The sequence below is a fragment of the Phragmites australis genome, chromosome 15 (assembly GCF_958298935.1).
Source record: "Phragmites australis chromosome 15, lpPhrAust1.1, whole genome shotgun sequence".
Lineage (NCBI taxonomy): Eukaryota > Viridiplantae > Streptophyta > Magnoliopsida > Poales > Poaceae > Phragmites > Phragmites australis.
This window is the reverse complement of record NC_084935.1, coordinates 24,696,758-24,710,516: the sequence shown is the minus strand read 5'-3', so window position 1 is coordinate 24,710,516 and position 13,759 is coordinate 24,696,758.

Below are 13,759 nucleotides of genomic sequence, written 5' to 3'. Positions count from 1 at the left end.
GCCTCCCCATGTCTTCTTTTGTTCCCGGCCATCCACAATGTCCACGTGCCGCGAAGGATTAAAAAAACATCACATTTAGGATATATCTCAGAATACATCAAATCTCTGGCCCATGCTAACGGATGCAATTCTGGTAGTTTAACCCTGTGAGCTCCTTTGTACAACTCCAAAATAATTTTGCAACCGAGCAATCGACGAGTGCATGCCAAAGATGCTCTCCTCATCAGCTCCACATACCTCACACTGAGCAGTAGGATTGACATGCCATCTGTGCAAAATTTGCCTGGACGGAAGAAATCCATTTATCACTTGCCACCAAAACACACACACTTTTGGTGGAGCCTCCAACTTCCAGATTTTTTTCCAATCAGCATCCAATGAGCAGCTGGGTAATTGCTAATTGTCACGCTATTGTCGGTCATTGGATAGCAGCGATATGGGTCTGATCTTGCCATGTCTTTCAAACAGCCATGCCCGGAAGTCTTCTTCAACGCTTCCACAATGTATTGGTCTTGCTCTTATAGATTACCAGGAGGGTGCAAGTGTCCCCCCCCCCCCCAACACACATGACACATGACACACATGAAGGATCCAGGCCCCTAACATTATGTTATAATTAGTTTTGGTGATTAATGATAATCGGATGTGTAGGACTAACTATTTCCATGATTTTGTGTGTTATATTGAGTTCCGGCATCATGTGAAAGGATGATAGTGTCATGAGTTGGTAATCAACAAGATAAGCTTACGAAATGGTGATTCCGGATTGATGACAAAGACGGACTCATGTATTGACGGTCATCAAGCTGCCTCATGAAGGGCTACCATATATTTATGAACCTCAAGTGGTTTGGTGAAATGCAAAAGGATGAACTTCATGTGTTGATGGACATCAAACTAGACCTGAAATGGATATTTGCGCCAGGCAAAGGTAATATAGGGCATTTTCATTTTGCCGGTCTCGGTGATTAATGGAGAAAAGACCGGATTGATTATCACATCCCGAAAACCCTAACCTAGTTATCAAAGCATGCATATGAATCATGACATCATGCTTCATGTTGTTGATTTTGATTTAAGTAATTAATCATGTTTCAAAACTGTTACGTTTTTTATCAATGCATATTTCCATCGTATCTGTATGGTGGAAATTGTTTAGAGATAGTTAGGAAGACCTCAAAGTCATTTAGGAAGGAGAAGAAAAAGAAAAGGAAGAAACTGAAAAAAGAACAAGGCTTTCAACAGGTGGGCCCTGCTCACGATCTAACCGGAAATCCCCGCGGTCTGACTACTAGAGCACAAATGCGCCACTTAAAGCCATTGACCCCCCCCCCCCCTCTCTCTCTTGTTCATTCACTCGCTCCCCTTCACCAAACCGAGAGAGAGAGAGAGAGAGAGAGAGAGAAGATCACTTCAATGGCCGAAGATTGACAGAGAGGACTTCTCCAAGCTCCCCGAAGGCTTCCCCGAGCTCCTTCCCGTCGTCATCTTTGCCTGAGATGTTTCCACATGACTTCTTCCACCTCAAGGCCAATCACCACCCTAGAGACCAATCTTCGAATCGAAGCTTCTCCGGAGTTGGCCAACCCCCTAGAAAGTTTCCCCACACCGAGATGAGACTTCCCCTACCATTTCCCAGTTATTTCCGAGCTCTAACCGGCCCTCATTTCGTTTAGACCTGAATTCCACCCTAGCCATGGACTTCATCCATGGGGTCCTCGAGTTTGGACACGTGCATGTTGCCCAAATCACCTAAGAAACACTTCTCTAGTCTTGCAGAGTATTTTGGTACCCTTCATGGTCGAAGGCATTGTAGAAGCCTTCTCTAGCGACCTCGTCGAGATGGCATCGGCCATGCCCACCGTTCTAACAGCCATGGGTTCAAACTGACTGCCAGGTCTACTCAATACCGCTTTCTTCTCTGTCGACCCCCACAGTCTGACCGTCACCTTATGCGAGGTTTAAACCTCTTTAACCCAATCGCTTAGGTATTCTTTTGCAAATGCTTTTGTAACAATGTATCATTTCATCTCGTTCACGATCATGCATCATATGCATTCATTTTCGTTTGTTTGTTTGTTTATTCAATGTGTTCTTAAATTGTTTACAGAGTGACACGTCGACGGTTCAAGCAGTCGAGGCCGACACCGAACCCGAACTGTATGTGAGCGAAGTGTTAGAGTAGCAAGGCAAGCATTTAAGCATATTTCACCTTTTACTTTAGATCTTGTGGTGTCTAATTTAATAAGTTATTGCTTTATATATGTTTTGCTTGTTAGCAAGTCAATGTCAGAATTTGTGGGTAGAACCGACGTTGATGCATTGTTTCCTACCTTGAATTATTTATAATCCCCATCCTTGTGACCTATGTATAACAATGTTGATGTCTAACTGAAAAGTTATCCGAGATTCTTAGTAATACATCGGTCCTCAGTAAAAGTAGAGTGGTGGTTCGACCATCGTTCGCGAACTATATGGCTTAATTATTGCTTCACAATGAAAATTAGATTAGGATGGATGAGTTATGAGAATGAGATGAGATGTGAGTGGTGCCAGAGATAGGTCGAGAGAGGAACCCAAATGCCACAGACCACTTGCATCAATTAAGCACTGACCGTTGGTTGTCGTTGGTTTAACTTTCTGTACTTCCACATATTCAATAAATGTATAAATGAGCCGATTATCATGTGTCGTGCTAAAGCTTGACTTACGACCCTATGACACATAAGAGAAAAAGAATGAGGGGAAGGAATGTGGCAGGGAGCTAGAGGTATCCGGGACACGCTCGCGGTAACCTCAGGGCCATAGGGGCATGTGCAAGTGGGTAGTTTCGGGTATGAGAAAGGTTGTCTCGAGGGCCAAGAGGATGGACCCGAGTCGTATGGATAAAGATGTACCCCTTGCAGGGTATAAGATCAATTTGAATTACCGTGCTCTCAGTTATGAGCATGCTTATGTCCACGCATCAATTATAGAGTTCCGATGTTGGGATGTTTGTGGTATGTTGGGAAGTGGCTAGTGTTGGTTATGTTGAAAAGAATATGATCAAGTGACAGACATGTTTATAGTTATGATATCATGATGGGAATGTACAAGTTGTTAAGTTGTAGATGCTCACACTCTTGAGTCGGTAAAATATTTTGCGTATAAATTCATTTAATCTTATAGCCAATTCCTTGCTACGCATCCCCAAATGTATAATCCTTGGAGTCGGATTATTATATGTATCTAATATGGAATAAATCTTGTGAGTACCTTAGTACTCACCTTGCTTTTGTTGAGTTTAACAAGTGAGAAACAAGTAGTGTATGGTTACTTCATGTTCACTGATGTCGGTGATGGGCAAGAGTAGTATGGGCTACTCTTGTTGTTTTGGGGTTGTGCCTAAGGGAAAATGGCGCCACCTACCTTTTGTTGTTCATAAGCTTTAATTTCACTGCGTAGTAACTCTAACCGGCTAGGGGATGAAGCTGTTTTATTTTGTTCTCCTAATGTTCGTTGTTCTATAAATTGTTGAACTTGTAATAACTTAAGGACTTGTAATATATTTACATTACTCACTCTTTATTATGCCTTGATGTGATGAAGATTGTTGTAAAGGTGTGTGTTCTGATCTTGAACATAAAACACATGTCGGGACTACCAGAATTGGATTTTGGTTAATCATTGTTGGTCACGATCGTTGTGGTGAGATGTGGGTTAGCACTTGGCATGTCAAAATACGGACGTGTGCTACCTCTCATCCTATTAAATGATCGTCCTAATGCTTAATCCGAATACAATTTGGACGGTTCCTCACATTGATAGAATAGAATGTTGGTCTAACCGACTTTCCTACTAGTTTAGAGCATTTCAAAGCCAACGGGTAGCTTTGAAAGTGCGGTCTATATATACCTCTTGTCGATCAGCTTGGAGTCTTCTGTCAGCCCCCTTTGAGCATACTTGAGCTAGTGAAAGTCTTCCCCACACAATTGTGCATGTTTTGCATATAAGAGAGGGTTAGAGGCAATATTGAAGTGCATTTTGCATTCGAGATTGAGCTTGTGGTACTTGGTGAGAGTCAAGTTTGTCTTGGCTTGTTACTATTGATTTTTTTCAACACCTATACGGCGTGGTAGCATTGTGATCCAGTGATATTCTCAAAGAAGCATGTGAGAAGGCCCGGTGTGCTTGTGAGCTTCACCCTTAAGATTTATAGGCCTAAATTAAGCTTTGTGCATGCCTTCACCAAACTGGTGGAAGTGCAACTCTAGTGGATGAGTTTGACTCAAAGATCAAGTTCTCTCAGTGAGTACCAATCTCTAGGTGAGATTGGAAAGCTTGATGGAGGAGAAGTTTGAGACTTGAACTTACCTCAACATGGATTAGGGGAGACTAGCAAGTCTCTGAGGCCATGGTAAAAAATTTAGTGTCTCCATTGTTGTTTGTCTACTTGAGCTCATTTAATTTTTGAAAATTACATTCCTAGAATTTTATTGCTTGCTTGTCACCCTATGATTGCAAACCTTAAATTATACATTGACATAGAATCTTGAGGGTTTACATGTGTTGTAGTCGACTGTTTTAATATCGCATTACAATCGATTAATCTTGCAAGAAATTTTTAAAACCGACTATTCACCCCCTCTAGTCGGCCTTCCTGATCCTGCAACACGCACACCCCAATCCATCTCACTTGGATATTGCATCAAGAGATTCATCTCCACCGCCGACCAATTGCAAGAAGCAACCATCTCTCCAATGTGCAATTCTTTCTTAGTGTTTTGCTCACTTGTTTTGGCTTGTAAGTTTAATGGAAGAGCATGAGCTATTTATTATAGTTATTATGACTGTTAGTTACATTAAATGCTTTGTCACCGACATGATGCATATCTTTCCTGAATTGCAAAGTAGCATTTGACTTTCTCTCATATATGCCATCTCTTGTATATCAATCACAATCTCTTTTCATCTTTCCCCTTTAATGCAATGCATTTGTGTGAGAGCCGTCCAAATTGCATTCAGCTTAATTGAATGTGCCGACTGGCTATAAAGATTAGAGCTAGCACAAATGGGCCTTTATGAGCCTCCAAAATATCCTTAAGTCCATGACCAATACTCGATAACCGACTTGTCATGTGCTAACACACATCTAAATGGCCCATCGCAACAACCATTTGATTAAAATGAGTGCAATTTTGGTATTCCCGGTTGTTGGGGGAATGGTACCTCGTGGGCCCCCGTTCGTTGACTTCGGTCACAATGGTCAAATCCCAAAAAATAGAAATAGAGAGGTTAACATCAAGGTAGAGATAATTCCCTTTATGCTCTATAGGAGTTAGGCTCAAGAAAGCGTAGTAAAACCCAAGGAACGAAGCTTGGAGGCAAAGCCCAAAAGCTGAAGGGGCACGATGAAGCCCGAAGGATGAAGAGTGCAGAGAAGACCTGAGGCCGAAGGGGTGCAACAAAGCCTAAAGGATGAAGAGTCCAGTGAAGCCCTAAGGTCAAAGGAAGGCGATGCAAGGACCTTCGATGATAGAGTGAAGGCTAATCTAAAAAGGAACCTGCAAGTTAGCTGGAACCCGATGAGGAAATGGTTGAAGGCAGATCGCTAGTAACCCCGATGGAGGGACTAGTACGGGTCCCCAAAGACATGTGTTGAGATTTTGTTGCTTAGGGCAATATAGATAGACTATAACTATAATACCCCTGCGATATTCTAGGATATTCCCTAGCGTTAGCCAAAATATTCCTGTGGATAAGGGATAAAGATGTAATGATGACGGGAGTGCTTGAGATATGCCTATAAATACCTCCACCCACTTGATGTAAGTTATCACATTGTTCACTATGTTTGGATCATAATCACAACACCGGTACATGCCTACCAGGATAACACATGTACCTTTACAACATGTACATCACAATAAGACACAACAAGTATGAGTTATATTACAACATGGTTCAACACAAATTATCAGAGTAAACGGTTATGTTAAGTTATCAACAAACTTGACCAGAATGAGGACTAGAAACTATAGCAAGTTCATTCTAGTACATCGCTCATCTACTAGGCAGCTTAAAATATGTACAACAAAATAACAAAAGAAGCCAATGATTCTTTTGCCCTTAATCATCACCGGGGTTAGTCTCGTGTCGCTTAGCTTTACTCTTGCCCGTCACTGGTGTCGGTGGGATAAAAGTAGCCAAATAGCGGCTCATCCTTATCTGTAACAAAAACTCAACAATTGCATCATGAGTACGAAGGTAATCGCAAGACTTATACATATATTCCCGACTCGAAGGATAATGCATTAGGATGTGGCAAGGAGACTAAGCCATAAGCTGACATATTTTCTTAAATGCCATTTTGAGCATCTTTAATTGTACACCCCTAAGTATGAAGACTTAAGCAACTCAAAACGGACATGACCCTATTATCCTAAAACTTACCCGTAACATTAAAGAATAAACTTGGACAGGTGATCAACCCGAAGGGATCACATCAACCTTTCCCTCTCATGCTCATCCCCGATGAGCATGACCATCATCTCAAGATCATCACATGACTCTATGACACAGTGTCAGGACACCAAGCATGCTCATGACTGAGAGTGCGATAATTCGAATTGTTTTTATACCCTACAGGCGTACAACTTTACCCACATGACACAAGTCCGTCCTCTTATCCCTCGTGCTAACCTTTCTCATATGCGCTGCATCAGACCGACCCATGTGTAGACGCTACTGAGGATACTTAGTTTCCGTCGGGGCTCTTCCCTGTTGAAAACCCAAGGGTCCTGGCCATCCAAATATAAATTTCTCCATATCACCATTTTCTTGATGCATTGCAGGGCCACATGTTATTCAATGAACACAACATAATGTATTCAGCTCATCCGTCTCATACACAGATATGTGGTAAGTACGGTAAGTGTTAGGCACAGACAAATATCAGAACGGTCCTTAATCAAATCAAGCGGGGCTATGACATCCCAGACTCCTTTCTCATTTATCCCTACCACCCGCTCATGTCTCGTAATCCAACACCACTTACCACATTGATATACTTTCATCGCAGAGATTATATTACAATCCTACAGCTCACAAACGATGGCAACATCCACTGATATGCTAAGCATGGCTAAGCATGTATCAAACACTAGACTTGATTTTAATTGTTACCCATGGTTACAAGGAAATGGTAACATCAATCACAAGGAAGGTAATGCAATAAGATAGGATCTACCCATTTGACCTTCATAACTCAAAACTTACTTGATGCAACTAACACATACAATAATAGCAATCAAGTTCATTCACATGACCATTGTAAAATAAGGGTGCAGTATGATAGATGATTGCCTTGGTTCTCCGGTACTTCACGTACACCTCCAGTTCGATCTCGATCTCAATCTCTTGAACCATCGACACGCCACTCTCTAATCAATGGAACAACACATCGAATAAATAAAGAATGAGCTAAGAGGTATGCTTATGATGCATGATCGTGAATGAGGTGCAATGTGACATATTATGAAAACGTATGCAAAAGAATGCTTGATTGATTGGGCTAGAAGAGATTTAAACATCATATTGGATAACCTAATTTCACTGGGTTATGAGCAATTGGCGGCCAGACCGGGAGGGGTGGCGGTCAGACTGTGGGGGTCGAACAAAGAAGAAATAGCACTGAGTAGCTATGGTGGTCAGACCAAACCATTGGCAGTCATACCACAGGGTATGGCTGCCATACTAGCAATAGTGGCAGTCTGACTCCTGACTATGGAGTCTGAAATCAACTCTAGCTGACCAAGTCCCAACCCGGCGGTTAGACTAGCACAAGTGCCGATCAGACCACTGGGGAGTTCATTTTAGGTGGTTTTGGCAACATGCACGAGTCCAAACTCTAGGGCCCCATGGATAATGTCCATGTCCAGGGGTTGAACTCAGGTCTAAGCACATGGGGGTTTGTTGGAGCTTAGGGATGGTGGGGAAATGGTCAGGGAAGCTTCTTGGAGGGTTGGCTGACTCCGGAGAGGTTTCAATTTGGAGATCAGGTTCCGAGGCAATGCTCGTCCTTGAGGTGGAAGAAAGACGCGTGGGAAGCTTCTTAGGCGAGGATGGCGGTGGGGAGGAGCTCAGGGAGGCTTAGTGAAGCTCGGGGAAGGTCTTCTCCGTCGATCTCTGGCCATCGAGGTGATCGATGTGGTGCTCCAGAAGGGAATCTAGGACATCCTAAGAGGGGGGTGAATTAGGACACTTAAAACTATTGGCTCCAAAACTTTCACAAGATAAGTCTATCTCAATTTCTATCTAAATGTGCTCTAGGCTTATCTAGTGTTTCTACTCTACCGCTTAAGAGAATTGCAAGTAAGTAAATGTGGACATGTAAATGAGGTAGAGAGACAAACTCGGCACGAGGAGTTTTTATCCCGTGGTATCGGTGGCACACAAGACACTCCTAGTCCACGTTGGAGCTCTACAAAGGATATGCTCCCAGTCGCCAAGTCTCTTCCAGTCACGAATCTTGAGATACCAAGTCACCAAGACAAGGCCTCAAACACGATGAGCCACCAAGCTACCAAGGTGAGGTATCCCCACTAACCTCTCTTCTAGTCATTTGTACGTCGTATTCACTTCGGAGCTTTAGTCACAAAGACAAGGGCATCCACGTCCCTGCACAAACCTCTTGCCGCCGCTTCACACCAAGTCGGAGGGTCAATAAGTTACCGGCGAGTCACCAAGACTCCAAGGTGCCGGCGTACCTCTTGGTACACGTTTGGATCACTCCTTGATCCACACTCTAGGTTGCAGCACCTAGCAACTCTTCTTTCTAAGCCTATAAGTACTAATCACTCACTAATGATGTGCTTAGTTGCTTTGGATGAACACTTTATGCTCTTACATGGTTTGGATGTCTTCTTAGGTGTACAAGGGTTTCTCTGGACTCCAACCACTTCAAATGAATGAGTGGAGGGGTATTTATAGCCTCAACCCCGCGGACTAGCCGTTATCCTAATGGCTCACATATTCTGTGAACACCGGATGATCTGGCGTTAACAGAGGTACAAGGATCGGACCATCCGATGTGTACATTCTCAGAAACTAACCGTTGGAACTCCACTCAGTGTTCTTCTGAACACCGGATTGTCCGTTGTAATCTTCAATCCATCACCGGACTATCCGATGAGTACACTTGAGCCTTCTCATCTTCGATAGCCTCTCTGTGTAAATTTCTCTGGCGTTCATTGTCTTCATCGCCGGACCTTCCAGTGTGTTGAACTTCTCCTTTTCTGGATTTTTCACACCTTCTGTTAAATGCTCCGGTGAAGCCTCCGGTGTGCATCACTTCATCACCGGAATATCCGGTGAGTAGATCTTCGATCTTCTGCGCTTGGATTCTTCTCTACAAGAATTAGTCTGGTGTACATCTCTTCTGATCACCGGACCTTCCGGTGAGTGCAATCCACTCTGACTCCTTCTGATAGAATTGCTCCAGCGTGTATACTCTTTATCACCGGATCATACAGTGAGGCAAACTGCCTCTAAACATAATGCTCCGGTGAGTGCAATTCTTCCAGCGCCGGACCTTTCGGTGAGAACAATTTCTCTGGGACTTTTTTCAATTCAATCAAACTTTGTCCAGCTGCGGTGGTTTTTTGATGTATTGCATTCATGAGACCTACTAACATATATTCTTGACAAACATGTTAGTCCTAATGACTATGTTATTATTAATCATCAAAATCACAATCATAACCTAATATGATCATTTTCGCTACAGCTCCACCTCTCTCTCTTGGTTTTGGGTCGAAGGTGGAAATGAGAGAGAGAGAGAGAGAGAAAGGGAGGTGATTGATGGGGCTTTTAAGAGACTGTTCTGAGCTTTGGCGGTTAGACCACGGGTATTCCTAATCAGACTGTGGGCCAGGCTCACGTGCAGTAAGTTCTTCCTCCTTTCCCTTTTTGTACCAATTATTTTCCTCTTCCTTCCTAAATGGTTTTGGACCATCTAAACTATTCCAAAGATAATTCTCACTCCTAAGCATATGGTGGAAACTCGTACCATTTTCAAAATATTTTTAACACTTAAAACAAAAATCAAAACATGAAACATGATGCTCAGAAAATTAAACATGATACCATGATACATATACGTGCTCTATGACTATGATAGAATTTTTGGGTGTGAAAATATAACATATATGCACATCTCTCTTCTCTAGAGGATGAAGTGGGGGGGTCAAGTACCCAATACATGCAGACATCAAAACCAACCCAACCCAATCTAATTCTCAGTAAGACAGTCTCGAGTAATGTAATACAGATCATAGCCATATGTCTCCTAAGTCCTGAAGTCCAGTGGAAGCAAATTAAGGTTCTTTCGTATTGCAAGAGTAAGGGAAGCAAATAAGACGTAATAAGTATTTTCTGCCATTGTTACAACTGCAATGCAGATTCGAAGAAATAGTCCCCCTCAACGTACGCCGGTAACGTCCTTGTGATGGAGGACAACGAGCCAGCGGATGGTTATCGCTACATGTGGCATGCTAGACTTCTCTTCATCCTAAGAAGCTGTGAGATAAGACCACCATCATTGCATCATCCCCTCCTTCTGATCGAGATAACATCAAATCTCAATTGCCTCATTCAGTGTGTCCTCATTAAGTGTGTCTCCGACAAGTCAGCTGGTCGCTTCCTCTAATCACAAATAAATATTATTTTAGACACCTACATGGTCTCTAAAATACATCTTTAACCATCACTTTTTATATAATACATTTATAGAATATATCAAAATTATATTTTCAAGACAAATCTACTCATATAATTTTCAAATATCCAAACTCAATAGAGGAACTAATTACTAATCAGTTGATAGTCTACTTATTAAATATAATAATATTGTAATTGTGATGCCCCATGGTTTAGTTTCCCCTAGAACACGCTAGTGGACATGCACACAATGTTATTAACGTGTTGAACTTGCCGCGATGCCAGCATTAGCCTAGTCTAACCTGCGTTCATGTTGGTTCATTGCGCTATCGGTAGTCAATAGCTCATTAGAATTGGACCCAGACCCTTGTGACTCTTAAATCATGCTCATGACATTCATACAGACATATACATTCATTCATCATTCATATACAAGTCTTTTTTACAAGAATATTACAAAGTCCTTCATCATTACATAAATATTGCATTTACTTTTGTTTGTTATATATACATATAGATTTACAGGAAGAGTGATATTTATTAAAAAAAATGTCTGCTTCTCTAAAGAGAGCATTTTTCTATATGAGGCGAAGCATGGTAAAATCCCAAGCCAAATAATTTCCTAAATTCCCTATGGTCATTTATTTGTGACTATTATTTCAGCACACAATTAAATGATCATGTCATTTTATGATATTTCCAAAAATCCAATAAATGAGTTAAAAGTCCAAAAAGCCAACCTTTGACTTTTCCAATGCATGACTTTTTTACAAAAGCCCCTGAAATTTCAGAAAATAGCCAAACCGAGCCAAGATGCCATGCCAACCACACCAAGACCCCGATGCAAAACCATAATCTTTGCAAAGGGTCCAAAATACAAAAGAGTAATATTCTCAATACAAGAATAATTCATTCATGAATTATCTACCTCATACCTAGCCTCCATTTTTCAAAAAAAAAATAATAATACAAGAATGCCATCACCAAAATTACCAATTTACCCTTGTGGACATCTAACCATCTTAGGTGTCAAAGCCACAATTTCCATAAACATGCCAAGTGACACCTCGCAAGCATAGGTGCCATCACCACCAATTTTACCATGCCATGGACATTTGAAGAAAGTGCAAAATAGGATAGAAATCATGAAGTATAAAATAGACAAGAGGATGTCACCATGAACCCTAATGCTATTTTGGTCCAGAGGGGTCAAGGTGAGCTCATCCCTCACATTTTCTTCTTCTTTCTCTTGCTCAAGTTCATGGCTAACATGAATGCATGTTTATGCCATGCAAGAGAGCAAGGTGGATATTGAGGTGGAGTCATTAAGGGCATCAAGATCAAGCATACCATCTCATCATCTAGCATCAACTTTCTTTGATCAAGGTGTGTTCTAGATAAGAGTAGTTGCTTCCATTCCTTTCAAGTTCATAGATGCAAAAAGAACTAGAATTGAGTTGTATGAGCAAGATCCTTGCAACTTGAAATGTGGAGGAGTTGATTGAACATATAAACATGCACATTTAGTTACGCATTCAGATCTGAACATGCCTAAACAACATGAACATGAGATCATGTAAAATGTGCCTAAGGACATAATCAACATAAGGATCAAGAACTAGCTGCATCGCAGGATTAACAAATGTTGCAACTAGATAGCTATGCTCAGATTTAGCTAATGATCTATACGTGTTTAAGCTCTAAGGTAATCATAGTTTAATCATAAAAATCATGCCAATTAACGTTAACCATCAAGCATCAAGTCATCATGGCATCAAATAGCACCCATAAGCATCACAAAGTATTTCTAGGCATCTCAATCGAGCATCCATCAAGCATTTTAGTGAATTAAGCCAAACCGTGGGTAATTAGCATAGTGATTAGGGTCGATTGAGAGGGAGAGAGGGGAAAACCGAGGGAGCCAAGCTCTAGGGGGGCATGGTGGCTGGAATAGCAGTGGGTCAAGCCACCGCTGTCTCACGGTCGCTGAAAGGCCGATGCGTAACTGCTAGATACGGCCGCCACCACAAGGCACGATGGCATCGATGGCTAGGGACAATGACCGGTACCACCACCACGCCACAACAGTAGGAGAAGAAGCCACGGAGGAGGAAACCAACCACCACGACACCCAAAGCACCAACATGACAACGACACCACCATGGACTGCCACAGCTGGCTAGCAGGCACAGCTAGAGCTCAAGCCCTAGCTCCCCAATTGGACAAGCCCGCTAAAGAGAAGGTGCCAACTGAGGAAGGAGGAGGCCCTATAGAAACTGAGGAGGGCACACTGCGACGACAGGCTAGCGAGCTCACCGAGGCCATCGGATTGGGCGAGCTAGGGTTGAACCTTAGCTCCCCAATCGGGTAAAGAAGCAGTGGGATGGAGAGGCGGCCAAGGAGAATTGGTCAAGGTGGAGAAGGCCGAGCCACCAGAAATGGACCGCAGCGGAGGAAGCAACAGGATGGTCGGCGGAGCGGCCAAGGAGGCATAAGGCGAAGGAGCTGAGAGGGGCGAGTGGGCAGAGGAATTAGAAGTTGGGGGGGGGGGGGGGCGGGGGGGATGAGTCAGGCGTGACTGCTTGACCTGGCTCACGCTAGGCTAGGCCAATCGGGTCAAAGCTAGGGCTGGGCCGAACTGGGCTAAGGCCATGTTGGTCCTGGGCTTAGATCGTTCTTGTCCCTAATATCCCATTAAACCTTTTTTTTCCCGAAATGTTTATTTTGGAAAACAAATCAGACTTAATTAATAACCAGTTAATTCAAATTTCTTTCAACTCGTGTTTCTAAAAATAACCCGAAGCCCTTGCCAGTTCAAGGAGGGATGTTATCAGTCATCGACAGGAATTCGGGATAAGGTTTTCATGCCATAAGCTGTTGTTCATATCGAATCTTCTAATTCAATTCTTTCGAGCATTGAACAAGCCCCGGAGTATCAGAATTCATCTAATTTCTAGCACTCCAACAGCTTTGCTGTTTCAGGCAAGTTTCAACCCTTGTTCATGTTGATAAAATAAATAAAAAGTGATGTGTTAAACTTATTACATGAATATCACCTGTA